General features: G+C 44.2%; 1 protein-coding gene across 1 annotated transcript in view; it reads right to left on the bottom strand.

The window, feature by feature from the left end:
• The window catches only part of LOC140418602 (protein tyrosine phosphatase type IVA 2), a 133,506-nt gene extending 114,486 nt beyond the window's left edge, over nucleotides 1-19,020 (bottom strand). The window contains exon 1 of the mRNA XM_072502133.1: nucleotides 18,847-19,020. The gene's annotated coding sequence lies outside the window, so the exon portion shown is untranslated. The remainder of the gene's footprint in view (nucleotides 1-18,846) is intronic.
• Nucleotides 19,021-19,254: the final 234 nt, after the last annotated feature.

The following is a 19,254-nucleotide window of genomic DNA, read 5'->3' as shown; positions in this document are numbered from 1 at the left end:
CAAGGTTGGTGATTGTCTCCCTAAACCTCTCTGCCTCGTGTTCCTCCATTAAGACACTTCTAAAAGCTTACCTCCGACCAGGCATTTGGCTCCGTGTCATACTTTGATTTATAATGCTCTTGTGAAACACCTTGGGACATTTCATTACACTGTAGACGTTGTATAACTAAGTTGTTGACTGTGGTTAAATATCATCTGCCACTTGCCCACCCATGCCACCAGTCTGCCTGTGCCCTTATGAAGTCCAGTAAGAATAGATGACACGGTGGCGCAGTGGTTAGCACTGCTACCTCACGGCACTGAGGACTCGGGTTCAATCCCATGTGGAGTTTGCACATTCCCCCCATGTCTGTGCGAGTCTCACCCCCACAATGCAAAGATGTGCAGGGTAGATGGATTGGCCATGCTAAATTGTCACTTAATTGGAAGAAAAGAATTGGGTACTCTAAATGTATTTTAAAAAATAAAGTCCAGTAAGAAGTCTCTCAACACCAGGTTAAAGTCCAACAAGTTTATTTGAAATCACAAGCTTTCGGAGCACTGATCCTTCATCAGGTGATTTCAAATAAACCTGTTGGACTTTAACCTGGTGTTGAGAGACTTCTTACTGTGCCCACCCCAGTACAGCGCCGTCATCCCCACATTCTGAAGCCCATCATTCATCTTCCTCACAGTTCTGATTACTTCCAAGATTTGCCTCCTCTGCAAATTTTTTAATTGTGCCCTACACACCCAAGTCTAGGTCATTAATAAACATCATGAAAAACAGTGGTCATTACCTTTAGGGAACACTGATTCTCCCAACAGCAGTAAAAAGAGTTTAATAAAACATAATAGGATGCAGGCAGAAATCTGCCTCGAGACAGCAGTAGCCAGTAAAGAGTTTAGAAAACAGTTTAGATAAGAATCAAATGACTTAAGAGGAAAAACAGCTTATAGATGATTGGGAACATCCATGAGGTATACATGTTAATGTATAGTCAAGGACATTGATCGGGCCAGACAACCAAATACACAGAAGGCATAATCAAAGAGGAATAAAGATATAATTGGCTAGATATCAGAAGTCAGGCAGGCTCAGGAAGCAGACAAGGAAATTTCCAGCTAGCAGCCGAAATGCTAGTTTACATCAAACAAGCCTCAAAGTCTCAGATCCAAGGCAGTGTAGAAAACCTTTTAATGGTAGCTTTAAATATCTCCACTGGACCACGAAAAGACGTTTCCCAGACTTCAATATCATCCCTGTATTGCGGGGTAACTACAGCTGATTATTTAATGTGGGTGTTGTTTGGTGAACAGTGGAAGTCTTACGGAGTTCAAGTATCACAGGAATATTTTGAAATAAGGGGTACGTTGTATATAAACTGTGTTCAGTAATCCATATTCTGTAATTGTCTGAGAGTAGAGTAGTCCTGTTCATGTGTATTTGTATTTTCTTTACTTTAATAAATGGTCTTTAATACTTGTTACATGATGACTGGGCTGTTTATTCTCACTGGGGGTTTCACTTGTCTCCTGACACCAAAATAAAACAATATATCCCCACAAACCGGTGTTCCAAGTTGGGATACCTTCGTAGATAACATCAGCATGCCGGGTGACATTTCCCCCAGACTAAAAACAACCATTCACTGATCTGCTTCCTGTCACTCAGCCACTTTCACATCCATGTTGCCAGTTCTCTCATTTATTCCATGTGCTCCAAATTTGCTGGCAGGCCTATTATGTGGCACTTTATCAAATACCTTGTGGAAGTGTGGATGCAAACCCACATTATCCTCACCTGCTACCTCAAAATATTCACTCACGTTAATGAAACTGATATGAATGTGAGGTTCGAAAAGATGATGTTTTGGAGTCTCTTCAATTTCAGATAAAATGGAGGAATGAAAGGCCATGTGATCTGCTTTGAATTAAGCCTGATAAAAAGCGTGGGTGGCTTAATTACTATGGGGACAGGGGCGGGGGCTGAGGTTAAAACTTGCTGGGAAGAAGCAATATGTTCACACACCTAAAAATAAAGGCAACAGCTGGGCTGACTGTGGACAAACTGTGGACAGTCTCTCCAGTTTCTGAACACAGAGGAAGGTCTCACAGAGTCAAAAGACTGCAGCTGGTATTGTCAACTGAGTTGGGAAAGCTGCAAGTCCTCAGCAAGCTTCCAGGCTGATTGCTGGAGTGACAATGGTCTCTGGTCAAACAGATGTTCCCTGTGACAATTTACAGACTCCAGAAGATTTACCAGAAGCCACCACAGTGGTCCTTCCTGGCTTGGAAATTCTCTGAGAATTAAGGGAAGCATCATGCTAAAACATTAATAAGGGGTATCTTTTCTGTAGATTAGACTATTAGTTGCCTCCTACATAATGTTTAAATTATGTTGATTTCACCTTGCTTGTTATGGTAAAATGTCTTAAGATTTGAAATTTTGTACAATTTATTTTAATCGTCACTGGGAATTCAGATATTTTTTTCAAAAGTTATCGGTCTCTCTGGAGATTGTAAATCCCTGGTTTTTTTAACTAATGCGCACTCGTCCAAGCGTCTTAATTTTGACCAGATTACTGCTTCTAAAAGTTTTCCCACTGCTGAAGTTAAACTGATTGGCTTGGAAAATGTTGCAGCCTCTGTGGCATTTCCATGGATCTTTCTGCTGAAAACCCCACAGGAATTCAATCCCTAAGTTTTACTTCCAAATAAAATCCACGAACTCAGAAAATGTAAAATAAAGCACACAATTCACATGGTCCGATTTCCAGTCTGCACATTTCAGTGGTACTGACTTAATGCCAACAAACAAGCACGGAATGAGGGAATCCAAAATAAATGTAATTAGGTGCGATGATATTTCATGGAATTTTGTTTTTAAATGACAGGAACCAGCTCGTAAACTATAAACATCTAGTCAGATTTGGAACATAAAAGTATTAAGTACTAACATTTCCCAAACTAGGTCATCTTATGCATTTAAAGAAAAAAGCTTCAAAGACATGTTGTGTCATTGTTGTAGTCTATCTGCATCAACTCTGAAATTTGCTCAATGACAAAGTTCAGTTGATTGCCTTAAAAAAAGAGATCTCTGCTATACCTTAGTTCGCAAGTGTTTTTTTTTTGTTTTGCCTTGTTTAAGAACAAATCCATGATTATCCTACTTTACCATAATTATAGCCTTTTATGAATCAACTAATAATAACCAAGCCCAACATTTTCATATATGGGCCTTATGTATTGTTCACTGAAGCTGTGATAGCATTCCATCATGGGAACATTAGAATTAACTTAGATTCTACTTTTTACTTTTAAAATGTCTTTCTGTCCTATCAAGTATAAAGCTGATCTCAAACTCAGCACATACTGTCCTATCAAGTATAAAGCTGATCTCAAACTCAGCACATACCTGACAGAATGATAAGAGTAACATTGTCACCTTCATTCTCATACCTTTTTGAAGATGCCAAAGCTCATTATTGTCCCTAAATCACAGCTACTGTATACAGTTTGCCATTTAATCTCTGATCAATTAGACTCAGTTTTCAATCACAAATCTTGTTATATAAACAAACCAGTGGCTGGTTAATTACTAGTCCTGCTAGCAGCCAACAGCTACATGTGGTCCTGAATAAAGAGGGGGTAACAAACAAAGAATGCAACATTCTAAACAGATGGAGATGCAACTTCTAAAATCGCCAAAGATAATCTTTTAAAAATCTAAAATGGATGTACCCTTTGTTATAATGTTAAACTAACAATGCCAGGCAGCAAACTGAATTTTATGCTTTAATTAGATCATGGTTCCTCCAATATAATTATAAAGAGTGCACAATCTATATTAGTGGTACATCTCAGCACCATTAAACTTGTACGCCCAAAGTTCTCTCAACTCTAAAGCAAAATCACTTGATATTATCTTTGTTAGAAATAGTTCCTCACAAAACTCCATCTCCCTTAATTTCATTTAAAAAATCCTTTTTTGAATCTAAACTCATTAGGACAAAGATCCATCCTCCACAGGGTTTCACCCGTGTGGGGAAGCAGTGGCATAGTGGTATTTTGTCACTGGACTAATAATCCAGAGATCAAGGTTTGAATCCCATCAGGGCAGACCGTGAAATTGGAATTCAATAAAAATCTGGAATTAAAAATCTAATGATGACCATGAAACCATTGTTGATTGTTGTAAAAACCCATCTGGTTCACTAATGTCCTTTAGGGAAGGAAATCGGTCATGTGTACGTGTGACTCCAGATGCACAGCATTGCGGTTGATTCTTAAAATGTCCCCAACGATGGGCAATAAATGCTGACCCAGCCAGCGATGCCCACATCCCATGAAAGAATAAAGGAAAAAAAAAAATCAACATTTATAAGATAACAGCCTCTCCATAACAGTCATATTCGGCAAGAACTTAGTCCACAGCAGTCAGATTAATAAAGGTTTTTATTGGTAACTTTTTATTTGCACACACTCCCTCATATATTCCTCACGCCAACTGAAGATCACATTCAAGCCTCAATTCCCCATGTGTAACAGCACCAGAAAATTGCGATCTTGTTACCTCCGAGGCTACCAATCAATCTGGGGGAGTAAAAAGCCCTTGTACAGTCGACTACATCCTGACTTCTTACGCAAGTAAGAATCCAATATCACTGTTACACTCGCTCTTCATTGTAGCTGCCTCATAGAGAAATTATTGCCACCTTTGCACTCTTGCATGTAGCCACCAACTCTGCATTTTCCTTCTCTTGTTTCTCTCTTTTCCTTTAGGATGAAGTTGATTCTGCCAATAAGACCTCCAGACACATCTTTTGTTCCTCTATTTGCCCCATTACCACTCCCTTTGGCCTTGCACCATCAACCCTCATCAGTTAATCTGCTGCCTACAGCAGACATCTATTTTCATCCCTTTTCTCATTCTTCACCCATTCACTTGCCTAGATCCCATTACATCTCTGAACTATTCCCAGTTATGAAAGTTAACTGGGATTGATTCTCTCTCCACAAATGCTGTGCATTTCCAGCATTTTTGGTTTCTATTACTAACAAAGTTATCCAATTAGTTAAAGACAACTTAATTCCGATGTTAGTGTAAAAATATACATTTAATATATTTACAACATCAAATATGTTAAATGATAGGAATGAAATTAAACACACAGTAAACAGAGCTCCATAACAGGTCATAAACCCTCGAGGACAGCCTGAACAATAGCTAGTGTTTGGTCAAAAACAGTGTCCCAACAAAGTAGAAACTAGAATATACAAAAGACTTGAGCAGCTTCCAGCACAGCCTTGTTTATGAACTTAAGTTGATGCTATTTTTATAGACCTTTAACTCATCAGGTTTGCTTATCCACCTGCAATGCATTTGTTAATTGGTGTCAAGTGGTGCGATGGGAGTCAAGGCCGAACACAAAGGTTTATTTACAAGAATGTTTATAGGGCCATGTAAATTATTACTTATCTATATGCAAGCGATTAATTGAGAACATTTTCATTATGATCATGGATGTTTAATGCCGAGACTTCCGGTTGTGGCTATGTAGAGCTAAGTCGCACGTTCGGCAGCTCCCGCTTGGAACGGACTTTTGGGCTCTTTTCAGGGCCCCCAACCGGGTTTTTGAGACATTTCCCAGCGTGGGAAGATTGCAATATTCCCCCGACAGTGTATGGCTTGGACCAGGAGCGGGGCGACTAAAAAAATGGTGGTGAACCCAAAGAAAGTGCGAGGGAAGAAGAGCAAGATGGCGGCGGGCGGGGACCAGGCAGCGTGGATGCAGTGGGCGCAGGAGCAGCAGGAGGTTATCCAGCGCTGCTTCAGGGAGCTCAAAGCGGACCTGCTGGAGCCGATGAAAGCTTCTATCGTCAAGCTGCTGGAGACCCAGACGGCCCAGGGGGGTGGCGATCTGCGAGGTCCGACAAAAGATCTCCGACAAAGAGGACGACAACCGATCCCGGACTTGGATGTGGGGGGCCTGATAATGGGGGTGGGGTGGGGGAGAGAGAGACTTTAACACGGTGATGGATCCGGCACTGGATCGCTCCAGGTCTAGGATGGGTAGGAAGCCGGCGGCGGCTAAAGTGCTGAGGGGGTTTATGGACCAGATGGGAGGGGTGGACGCTTGGAGATTTGCAAGGCCGGGAGCGAGGGAATTTTCATTCTTCTCGCATGTTCATAAGGCTTATTCCCGGATCGACTTTTTTATTATGAGTAGGGCGCTGATAGCGAGAGTAGAGGATTCCGAGTACTCGGCGATAGCCATTTCGGATCACGCCCCGCATTGGGTAGACCTAGAACTGGGGGAGGAGAGGGACCAGCGCCCGTTGTGGCGCTTGGAGGTGGGGCTGTTGGCGGACGAGGAGGTGAGTGAGTCAGAGGAAGCATAGAGAGATACCTGGAGGCCAACGATAACGGGGAGGTCCGAGTGGGGATGGTCTGGGAGGCGCTGAAGGTGGTGGTTAGGGGAGAGCTGATTAGGGGAGAGCTGATCTCCATTTGGGCCCACAAGGAGAGGAGAGAGCAGAGGGAGAGGCTGGTGGGGGAGATGGTGAGGGTAGACAGGAGGTATGCAGAGGTGCCTGAGGAGGGACTGTTGAGGGAGAGGCATAGCCTCCAGGCCAAATTCGACCTGTTGACCACCAGGAAGGTGGAGGCGCAGTGGAGGAAGGCCCAGGGGGCGATTTAGGAGTATGGAGAAAAGGCAAGTCGGATGCTGGCGCATCAGCTTCGGAAGCGGGACGCAGCTAGGGAGATTGGTGGAGTTAAGGATAGGGGAAGGAGTGTGGTGCGGAGTGGGGTTGGCATCAATGGGGTCTTCACGGACTTTTATGAGGAACTGTATCGGTCCGAGCCCCCACTGGAGGGAGGGAGGGATGGGCCGCTTTCTGGACCAATTGAGGTATCCGAAGGTGGAGGAGGGACTTGTGGTGGGATTGGGGGCCCCGATTGGGCTGGAGGAGCTGGCCAAAGGGATAGGGAGCATGCAGGCGGGGAAGGCACCAGGGCCGGACGGTTTCCCGGACAAATTCTACAAGAAGTATGTGGACCTGTTGGGCCCGTTGCTAGTTAGGACCTTCAATGAGGCAAGGGAGGGGGGAGGCTTTGCCCCCGACGATGTCCCGGGCACTGGTCTCCTTGATCCTGAAGCGGAACAAGGATCCCCTGCAGTGTGGGTCTTACAGGCCGATTCAGTTGTTAAACGTAGATATCAAGGTGCTGGCGAAGGTCTTAGCCACGGGAATTGAGGATTGTGTGCCGCAGGTGATCCACGAAGACCAGACGGGATTCGTGAAGGGGAGGCAGTTGAACGCGAATGTGTGGAGGCTCCTGAACGTTATGATGATGCTCCTGAACGTTATGATGATGCTGGCAAGGGTGGGGGAGGTGGATATAGTGGTGGCGATGGACGCTGAGAAGGCCTTCGATAGGGCAGAGTGGGGGTACTTGTGGGAGGTGCTGAAGAGGTTTGGGTTTGGGGAGGGGTTTGTCAGGTGGGTTAGGCTGTTGTACGAGGTCCTGATGACGAGTGTGGCCATGAACAAGAGGAGGTCCAAGTACTTTTGGTTGCATCGAGGGACGAGGCAGGGGTGTCCCCTGTACCCCCTGCTCTTCGCACTGGCGATTGAAGCCCTGGCTATGGCACTGAGGGAGTCGAGGAACTGGAGGGGGTTGGTGTGGGGTGGGGAGGAGCATAGGGTGTCGCTCTATGCGGATGACTTTACTGGGCCGCCAATGTGGCGATGGTGCGCAAGTGGGTGATGGAGGGGGCTGCATGGAAGAGGCTGGAGCCGGCGTCTTGTGAGGGTACGAGTCTGGAGGCACTGTCAACGGCGTCGCTGCCGCTCCCTCCAATGAAGTATACCACGAGCCCGGTGGTGGAGGCTACCCTCAAAATCTGGGGGCAGTGGAGGCGGCACAAGGGGGGGGGGGGGGGGGGAGTGGGGGCCTCAGTGTGGACCCCAATACGGGGGAACCACCGGTTTGTCCCAGGGAGAATAGATGGGGGTTTTTCGGGGTGGCACAGGGCCAGGATAAGAAGGTTGGGGGACCTGTTTGTGGACGGGAAGTTCGCGAGCCTGGGTGAGCTGGAGGAGAAGTATGGGCTCTCCCCGGGTAACACCTTTAGGTATTTACAGGTAAGGGCGTTTCCCAGGCGGCAAGTGGTGGAATGCTCGCGGCTGCTGCCATGCACAGTACAGGACAGGGTGCTCTCGGGGGGGGGGGGGGGGGGTTTGGAGAGGGGAAGATCTCGGTACCTTACCAGGTGATGCAGGAGGAGGAGGAGGCCTCGGTGGTGGAGTTGAAAGGCAAGTGGGAAGAGGAGTTGGGGGAGGAGATCGAGGAGGGGACGAGGGCAGATGCCCTTGGGAGGGTGAACTCTTCCTCTTCGTGCGCGAGGCTCAGCCTCATACAGTTTAAGGTGCTGCACAGGGCACACATGACAGGGACAAGGATGAGCTGGTTTTTTGGGGGTGAGGACAGGTGTGTTAGGTGCTCAGGGAGCCCAGCAAACCACACCCACATGTTCTGGGCATGCCCAGCGCTGGAGGAATTTTGGAAGGGCGTAGCGAGGGCGGTAGGATCCAGGGTCAAACCGGGCTGGGGGCTCGCAATATTTGGGGTTGCAGGGGAGCCGGGAGTGCAGGAGGCGAAAGAGGCCGGTATTCTGGCCTTTGCGTCCCTGGTAGCCCAGCGAAGGATTCTTCTTCAGTGGAAGGAGGCGAGGCCCCCAAGCGTGGAATCCTGGATCAACTATATAGCGGGGTTTATTAAATTGGAGAGGGTGAACTTTGCCTTAAGGGGATCGGTGCAAGGGTTTTTCAGGCGGTGGCAACCGTTCTTGGACTTCCTGGCAGAACGGTAGACAATGGTCAGCAGCAACCCGGGGGGGTCTATTTTATTTTTGTTTGTTTGCACTGGGGGATCTGAGGGGGTGTATATATTTGCTATGTGTTAATTTATTATTTATGTATAGGGGGAGGGGGCACGGAGGTTGTTTTATTTTGTTCTGTATTTAATTCCATTGGGTTCCTTTTTCATTTTGTTGATATTTTGTGAAAACCTCAATAAAAAAAATTTTTTTTTTTTTTTTTTTAAAGACAATGAAGGAATAGCAATTTCATATTTGTCACAGGGCATTCAAAAAAAATGGATGTTTAATGCCGGAGTATGGGTCATATAGACCTATTTCACTCCTTAATATTGACGCCAAGATCCTTGTGAAGGCCCTAGCGATGCGGCTGGAAAGTTGTGTACCAGAGATAATCACAGAAGACCAGTCAGGCTTTGTCAAGGACAGGCAATTAACAACAAACATCAGGCTCTTGAGAATGTGATCATGACCCCATCCGGGGAGGGAACACCGAAGATGAACATCTCCTTGGAAACAGAAAAGGGTCGAATGGAGGGGTATTGGAATAGCTTGGGTTTGGGCCAGGGTTCACCTCGAGGGTGAAACTACTGGACAACCCTTCTTTGGCGAACATATGGGCAAACACCACTAGCTCTAAATACTTCCGGTTGCAAAGAGTCACAAGCAGGGATCCCCTTTTTCCCCGCTATTTGCGCTGGTAATTGAGCCACTGGCAATCGTTCTCAAGAGTGGCAAAGGGGTGGAGAGATAATAAAAGGGGAGACAGAGAGCATCGAGTCTCACTGTATGCGAATGACCTGCTCCTCTACATCTTGAATACCCTGGCCAGCATGGAAGGAATAATGATACTCCTGAAGGAGTTTGGAACCTTCTCGGGTTAAGGGGGGAGGAGAGGGGGGGGGGGGGGGGGGGGTGTCAAACTGGCCCAGACCAATTTCTGGTACCTGGGGATCCAAATAGCTTGTGACTGCACACGGATCCACGAATGGAACCTCACAGTACGGTGGTGGAAGTAACAAGGGACCTGTGGAGGTGGGACTCACTCCCGCTCCCACTGGCAGGGAGAGTGCAGACGATCAGGATAATGTGTTGCCCAGGTTCTCCTTCCTGTTCAGATCCCTCCCGATCTTCATCACCAAGGCCTTTTTCGCCACAATCAACAGATGGCCCAGTAAAGTTCCAAATCCTCCATGCACAAACAGAATTATATTGAACCAGTGAAAGATGAAGATTCCAAAGTTAGCTATTTCTCCTTAACTACTCTACAACTGTAGTTGTAGGCAATTAATATTTATATCACAGCTTCATCGTGGTTCCCTAAAAATGATCTGCAATGGCAAAGGTGCCTCAGCCTTCATTATCTCAGCAGTGCATGGTTAGGTTCCAAAATATTATTTGGTTCTTTAAAGCTGTGCTTGTGAGCATGGGTCTCAGAGTAAAATTGCAAATTGCAAGCATGACAAAGATGTCACCAGAAGTCCATTGGCTTTTGAATACTCAATATTCGTCAGTACTTTAAGTTGCATCCTAGATGATCCCTTTAATTGAATAATTTATCCCATGTTCAAATTGTTTCCACCTCTTCACCAGATAAAACTGGGTGGGGACATGTTGCTTCAAAATAGCAACAACAAAAGAAATTGGTTGCTTTCATCTTCCTCATAAAAACACTACTATGATTATGCTAGTGTCAAGCATAAAATGTTAATGGCAGCATTGCAGTGCCATATGAGTGTCAGCGCAAGTGATTCATTAGAAAGCATCTCCAGCATCAGCAAATAGCATGCGGTCTGATTAAGAGCAGAAGGATAGTTTCTGATTTCTCCAGCACTCTTGAGAAACCAATAATTTTCATAATTTACCAGCTTCAGAATGAAACCAGGTTATCACCAGGTGTACTTTGCACCTCTGCCAAAAACGTGGCATATAAAAAGGTAATTTTATTGTTCTGGGTCTCCGCTGCAAGGTTTTTCCTACAATGAACCTATTTCGTGCAAATTATATTCTAATGAAAACACACTACAAACATATAATAATTAACATAATTAATGCAATAGGTTATTAGAAGGAAACTTACACTACATAATATACTATCGATTACATAATATACTATCCATTATCAAAAATGCACAATCATGTTTTAATTACTGAAACATATTTTCAGTGCCACTTGCCTCCCACAAAATGCCGCGCCACTAGATACCTCATCACATTATTTAACTTTTAAAACTTATTTCATTTACAAAGGTTTTACCAATTCCATTTAAAAACATCACCAATCTTTCAGTAATTGATTGGTCCAAAGAAAGCCTTTGTCTACCGTCTGGATAAACCTAATTTGGAATACAAACCCCCCAAAAAAACTGACAACCCACAAGCATTCAGCAGAAAGTTTGATCCTACGTTAAATGAGGAGCTGTGTAACTCATAATCTCTCCCCGGAACATATACAATCATGATCTACGTTCCATGTCTCATATTGAATTAAGCTATTACTTCCATTGCTTTAAGTCCCAGCATACAATCACAGTTCTCTTCTAACCCACTAAAGAATGACAGTATTAAATTACTTCAATTTAGATAAGGATTATCTTAGATCCCGTACATATCCTTCTATTCATTTTTCTGTTTATATGTTGTCTTTTTGCATTGAAAAATCCATTCTCGATAGTTCATTATTCCCTTTCCTCCAAGGAAATCAGAAGCTTTGTAATAAAATGAACCAATGCACAACAAAGCAATGAAAGATGATTTCCTTCGCATTAGTTACACATTAGTAGAAGCTAAAGAGTTTGAAATATGACAAATTCTAAATTCTCCTGTTTCAACTATACCCCTACCACCCTAGAAATACTAGCAATTAGCAGGTCATTTAGTTCACTGACAAAGGCCAGGGAGGGCCAATGAACTACTAGATCTAGCCAGTAGGATTGCAGGCAAATATCCCACTTAATGTTGCAGGTGTTCATCACAAAATAGATTTTAAAAATATTTTCCTCTCAATAAAGAGCATGAGTAATTAAAAGCATTGGGAGGAGAAGCAGTACTGTCTGCTAAAGCAGGAAGTGCCCATCTGTTACTGTTACAGGTCTGTTACTCCCAAACCTAGTCATGCTGGGAACACAAGTAACGCACCATTAGCGCGGACATTTCCAAAGCCGCTTACCCAACATTGTACATTTCAACATAAATGAACACTAAATGCTGAAATTTGAGATATTGTCAGTGACAATAGAGAAATAGCAGATATGTTGAAAAATTACTTTGCCTCAGTGTTTACAGTTGAAAAGGAGGATAACTTGCTGGAAGCCCCCAAAAAATGAATAGTCAATAGAGGACAGGGACTATGTAAGTACAACATCACTAACTAGGAAATTAATGGAACTAAAGAGTGACAAATCCCCCATATCTCACATTTTCATTCCGAGAGTGTTAAAGGAAGTAGAGGAGCACATTGTCGGTGCCCTACCTATAATCTTCCAGAGTTCCCCCGATCCAGGAGTAATCCCTCCGGATTGGAAAATTGCATGTCACTCCACTTTTTAAGAGGAGGGAAACCAGGGAATTACAAACCAGTTAACCTAACATCTGTGGTGGGGAAATTGGAGTCTAAAATCAGGGATGTGGTAACTGAACAACTCGAAATACTTTGGTCGATCAGGGAGAGCCAGCATGAAGAGGTCATGTCTGACTAATCTTATTGAATTTTTTGAGGAGGTGACTATGGTAGTGGACAGGGGAATGTCTATGGATGTCATTTATACGAAAGGCATTTGATAAAGTCCCACACAAGAGACTGAGGTGGAAGCCACGGAGGGCAAATTATTGACATGGTCGAGTGGCAGGTGAGAGTGGGGATGATGGATAATTACTCAAATTGGCAGGGGGTGACTAGTGGTTACCAGAGGGATCTTTAATGGGGCCTCAATTATTTATTAATAACTTGGATGATAGCATAGAAAGTCATATATCCAAATTTCCAGATGATACATTAAGGGATATGCATGGAATTAGGTGACAGATCAGCCATGATCTCAAGGAATGGCGGACAGGCTCACGGGGACTGCATGGCTTACTCCTGTTCCGATGTTCCTGGGATGCCCATCCAACAGACCGTAAGAACCTAGAGCCGTGAACACAGCCCTGTCCATCACGCAAAACCACCTCCCATTCTTTGACTCTGTTTATACCTCCCGCTGGCTTGGGAAAGCGGTCAGCATAATCAAAGACCCCTCCCACCCTCTTCCACCCACAGGAGATAAAAAAGTTGGAGAACAGTTACAGGTTCAAAAACAGCTTCTTCCCTGCTGTTACCAGACTGCTGAATGACCCTCTTATGGACTGAACTGATCTCTCCACACATCTTCTCTACTGAGTAGTACTACACTCCGTATGCTTCACCCATGCCTGTGTCTATGTATTTACATTGTGTATTTATTGTATGTTCTATGCTTTTTACATGTATGGAACGATCTGTCTGCACTGTACACCGAACAATACTTTTCACAGTACCTCAGTACACGTGACAATAAATCAAATCAACAATATTACACTCAAAGCTCCCTTACCTTCACCTCAATTTTGCTTCATCTGTGCCGTATTTAGCTTATCCTCTTAACTCTGGTCACAGGAGGGCAGCACGGTGGCTCAGTGGTTAGCACTGGGGCTACGGTGCTGAGGACCCGGTTCGAATCCCGGGCCTGGGTCACTGTCCGTGTGTAGTTTGCACATTCTCCCAGTGTTTGCGTGGGTTTCGCCCCCACAACCGAACGATGTGCAGGGTAGGTGGATGGCCACACTAAATTGCCCCTTAATTGGAAGAAATTAATTGGGTACTCTAAATTTATAAAAGAAACTCTGGTCACAGGAGTTCCTCAGACCTGAGGCAGTTGACTGCTTGCTCCAGCCTCTAAGATGCATAAATGGCACAGCCTTAGGAGAAAGAGACTATTATCTGTGTCTCTATCATTCAGTTACAGCTTAACATTCAGGGTGGGCATGGAGGAAAATAAATCATACTATTAAAACGTCATTGGACCTGGCCTTAACCTGTATTGTATAGAGAGAAAAGTGTTTAGATAACTTAAAGGGAAATTACAATTTTAAGAATCATTAATTGCTGATTCGTAACAATGGGGCGGTGGGTGGGCCGGAAGAAATTAACAGTTGCGTATGGTGGGAAGATGTTTAGCGCCAATTAACATTGGAAAGACGCTGCAAACTAGACAGCTGTTCTTTTTTTTTTAAATCAATCTTAAGATGCCATTCCTCTGCTAATTAAAGTGGGCCTCGTCTAACCTCCAGTTTTGGTTCTGCAAAAAAGGTGCCCCCCCTTCCCAAAAAGAGTGGCGTGGGAGTTGATACCATTCAGTAGTCGGCCACTAGACTTTGCAAAGCAGCTTAAACCTGATGGATAGCAATCACTTGGTGCGAGGGTCTCAATGCTCGCGCTCTCACACAGCTTATCACAGTTAAGGCAGAGGGAAGAAAAATTGAATTGGATAAGAACAAATGGGAATCCTTGAAATAAAAAGTTAATAGATAGCAGTCAGGAGTTTAAAGCACAATTGTTAAAAGAAAAACACAAATCATTAAACTGAAATAGTCTGGTCAGAACCTCAACCATAGACAGCCCTGCAGGTAAAGATTCCAGTTTCTACTTTGCAGTGTTGGCATCTGAATATTGTTAAAAATGACTGGTGCATGCTATGCCATGTGCATTGTTTAATAACTTCACCAAATGTACATTCTTATTGATAAAGACCATGGTATTTTACACAACCTACTGGAGTTAACTTGATCATCGTAAGCCATGATTATTGTTTTTGAATGGGTGTAAAATGTTCATGCTGCAGTGAAGAAAATAGAGCATAAAAGTTTAAATGAGCCGATACTAATGGTACTTAGTCCACTAATCTACTGTGTCATGATTGTTACTTAGTTTGGTGACACCAGATAGCTAAGGTTTTGCAAAGTTTAAATAATGAGTGTCATTATGCTCCCAGTAACCTGCCTCAATTGGTTATGACGTGGTATTTGTTGTTCTTTCGTAATTACCTTGATTACTAAAGTTAAACAAATGTATTTATACCTGTTTCAGAAACATAGCAAGTATGTTTACATGTTCTAAAGTTTGCTAAAATGCAATGAATTTCTAAGTTGATTTGTTCAAATAAATTTAGCAAATTTAAAAAAAACTTCATTGGACCAGTTTTCTCCCTGAGATTACTCAGACTGCTGATGCCAATATTCGCTCACTCAGTTTGTTTTGGTGGTGATGTTCTTAATTCAACATCAGTGGTTCCCCAATGCTATCTCAATCATTGGCCAGTTTAGAATTGGTTCTTCACCCCAGTGTCATATCTCAGGTTGTACTCTTTAGACAAGTGTCTAAAGAATTGTCTTTAGACAAGTTTGGGCAGCACGGTAGCTTTGTGGATAGCACAATTGCTTCACAGCTCCAGGGTCCCAGGTTCGATTCCGGCTTGGGTCACTGTCTGTGCGGAGTCTGCACATCCTCCCCGTGTGTGCGTGGGTTTCCTCCGGGTGCTCCGGTTTCCTCCCACAGTCCGAAGATGTGCGGGTTAGGTGGATTGGCCATGATAAATTGGCCTTAATGTCCAAAATTGGCCTTAGTGTTGGGTGGGGTTACTGGGTTATGGGGATAGGGTGGAGGTGTGGACCTTGGGTAGGGTGCTCTTTCCAAGAGCCAGTGCAGACTCGATGGGCCAAATGGCCTCCTTCTGCACTGTAAATTCTATGATGATCTTCTAAGTTTGGAACAGCAAAATCCCTACACTGCTGGGCATTTAAAAATAAGGTATGATGTGAAACTTCACCTGCTCATTTTGAGATCCCAAAACAATAAATGTCCATGTGACAGGTCAGGTATCATGAGGCGTTGAAAGCAGAACAAAACGTTACCAGTATGTGCAGTCAATGTCAGGATGTGCAGTGATCTGTTATAATTTGATTGGTAATTGTATTAATTTGTTTTAGGTTACTGCTTCTCCCACAAAAAGGAATTTGTATAATAACGGAATTTAGAACACTCTGCAGGCATAGGGTAGGATATGCTTGTAAGCAATTATTGCTTTGTACAATATGTTCAGCCGTTTAAACTAGTATGCTCCCAGTCCCCAAGTCTCTAGACATTATCCAAAAATACATTTTTAATATTTGCCATGGGATTAATTTAGCCTGCAACACCAAGACTCAATGGGATTCCAAGTATTAAAGTTTTAAAAACATTTTAAATATGCAGCCTCAACCTACAATCCCAATTCAATGTTGCTAATAGTCTTAATAAGTCATGAGTCACTGGACTTCATTTAATAATAATAATCTTTATTAGTGTCACAAGTTCGCTTACATTAATACTGCAAAGAAGTTACTGTGAAACTCCCCTAGTCACCACTCTACGGTGCCTGTTCGGGTACACTGAGCGAGAATTCAGAATGCCCAATTCACCTAATAAACACATCTTTCCGGATTTATGAGAGGAAACCGAAGCACCCGGAGGAAATCCATGCAAACACGTGCTATTTACTAACTATTCTTTACTAACTATTTACTGTTTATCAACTATTCTTGGTAAGCAACTGCAAATTTTGGTTTAATAAACTGATAACATCAAACTCACTCACTAATCTTCCTGGGCAAATGCAATTTCACACTATCATACAGCATACAATTGCTCACTGATAAGACTAAATAAGTTCACCTCAGTTTACAATACACAAAGTTTACACAGTGCATTGCTGTCTTTATTTTTCTTTTCCAATGTATTTTTGGTATACAGATTAGAACTGTGACTACTCTTCAAAGTAGTCAGCTATAAATTCCTTGAAAACAGAGTGCTATAAACAAAGGTGCTATAAAAATGCAAGACTTTCTTTTAAACCATAAGCATTTTGAGATTGCTTTCCATAAACTCATCTTAACAAAATATTGCTTTGCAACCATCCGGAACTATTGTTTACACCCTGCAACTTAACTCAGGAGAAAGTAACACCATTTTATGTTACTTCTAAAATAACCTTGATTGCGCATAAAATCCTGTTTTTACTTCTCAGTTATCCTTGTTTATCTGCATGCAATCTTTATTTCTGCAGATTCAGGTGCACACCATTTCACAGAGAGGCCATCCAACAATTCATTCTGGCAGGCAGGCCTCACTCAACTTGAAATCCTGGACAAAGCTAAATAGCTGTGGCCACATTATCTGAAAGGAACTGGGGCTGTAGAGTGACCTGAAGCACTAGGTTGCACTCACGATTTTTCTGATCTATACGGCTCAATGACATGAAATGCAATGGACTCAACCACTGCACAATATAGCTCACAAGTTTCACCCACATCAAAAGCATAGTCTCTTCAAACATTGCAAGTCAGAATGGTATTTACTTTTCTCAATGGACGTTTTTGCAATGAGGCAGAATACAGAAGTGTATTGAATTTCAGTGCACAAATCATACTGACATTAGTTCAAACAAGCTTCAAGCCTAAAAATACTTTGATCGCCATAATGTTGAGACAGGTGAAAGAAAAGGTCAGGAAATTACACCATCATTACATCCTTGGAATATACAGTAAAATGTCTCCCAAAGTTTAAAATGGCATTGTACTTTAAAATTAGTTTCAGCCTCCACTTTATCCAAATCAGCTCTCAACGCTTAACCCTTTCAACTTTTCCCCGATCAGCATGTTCTCATCATGGAACTGTTCTTTCCCTTGCATGCTACCCGAGGCTAAAATTTTGCCTTGACACACACTGTTCATTTCCCAGAAATTATTTTCCTTCTACTCTGGATCACATTCGGAGAATGTGCTTCTGCCTACAATGTTCTTGTCTGGCACTTATGTTTCAGGAACTCACGGTCACATGCTTGTTCGCTCTCACTCAGAGCTTGACCTTGACCTTATACTATTTCCTACCATCACTCTTTAATACAAAACTCTATTCCTATCCCTTGCATCAAGATGTTTTTGGTAAAAGATTCTCACTTAACAAACAGACATAGCAAAATTATAAACCAACTCTTTAAAAACATACTTACAATTTTATTACACCAAGTATAGAGGAAACCCACCCAGGCCATGTGTGAATCTCTCTTCCTCTCCACTCAGCCTCACCATACATATACTTCCTGCTCAGAAAGACTTCAAGCTCTTCTCCCCAATACAGAAATCACACACATGCGGTCCCCCCCAGGCACATGGGCAACTAGCAATTCCCCTCCTACCATCCTAATAGCCGAACTGTACAACAATAATAGAGTTCAGTAATCTTGGAAAACACTATCAATTGGACTCAGGCACGATGGGAGGTAAATCCTGGGGGTGAAAAGCTTTGGGGACCATAGATCCAAAGTCATCAATTCCTGCCAAGCATGCATTGACACTATACCCAGAGAGCTTCCATCCCCATATGTCTGATCTCGTCCGAAGAACCATATTGGACTCGACACATTAACTCTGTTGCTCTCTCCACAGATGATGCCACACCTGATGTTTTCCAGCACGTTCTGTTTTTCCTCTGAGTTACTCAGTGTCCCCAGCTCAAGTCTCTTCTCAACTCCTCCTCGACTCTCCTTCCTCTCGCCAGCCACAAAAATTGCTTGAGCACTAACTAACCCACATCCTTTTCCTTCTCCGTGGCCAAAGCCGCAGCTTGTGATTACTCATTCACAATGCAGGGATCACCTCCAGCGGCCTGCCCCGACCTGTTGTATGGAGCCCGTTGCCTCGCGTGTCCTTCTGGCCGCGCTCGCCTGCAGCCTCTCCCTCCCTCACCCGGCCCCAGGACACTCATCCCCCCCCCCCGGGGACTCAGCTCCTGGGGGCAGCGGGAGCCGGTAACTTAGGGCCGCGTCCTCGGACCGACTGCCCGGCACCCACACAGAGCGCGTGAGGCTCCGGACAAACTGCTCCGCCCCCGTCCCAATTCCGCGGCCACAGTCCCGGCCATACTCACAGTAACCAGCTCGGTCATTGAAAACGACTGAACACAATGCGGCTCCGAGCAGCGATTCCCACAGCGGCTGCCTCCGACACACTCTCTCTACCGTCTCAGCGACACTGGCGGCTCCCAGGACCCGAGTCTTCCCGAACTCCGCCGAGTCGACCCGAGTCTTCCCGAGCCCCGCCGAGTCGACCCGAGTCTTTCCAACCGCGGCCCCGCCCAGCCCTCCTCACCACCAGCCGCCCTGGACCCGCCCCTTGCCAAAACCCTCAAGGCCCCGCCCCCTCATGATTCCGTTACGCCTCCCCGCACCATCTCGTCCCCCTCCGCTCCCCCAATCATTTTGACCCATTTCCAACTCCTTACGAACCCCGCCCCTCCCCGAGCCCTCACGAACCCCGCCCCTCCCCTCCCCGAGTC

Source organism: Scyliorhinus torazame, chromosome 1 (genome assembly GCF_047496885.1).
Source record: "Scyliorhinus torazame isolate Kashiwa2021f chromosome 1, sScyTor2.1, whole genome shotgun sequence".
NCBI classification, from domain to species: domain Eukaryota; kingdom Metazoa; phylum Chordata; class Chondrichthyes; order Carcharhiniformes; family Scyliorhinidae; genus Scyliorhinus; species Scyliorhinus torazame.
Note: the sequence above shows the minus strand (reverse complement) of the source record. Positions and strands in the feature narration are given on the sequence as shown.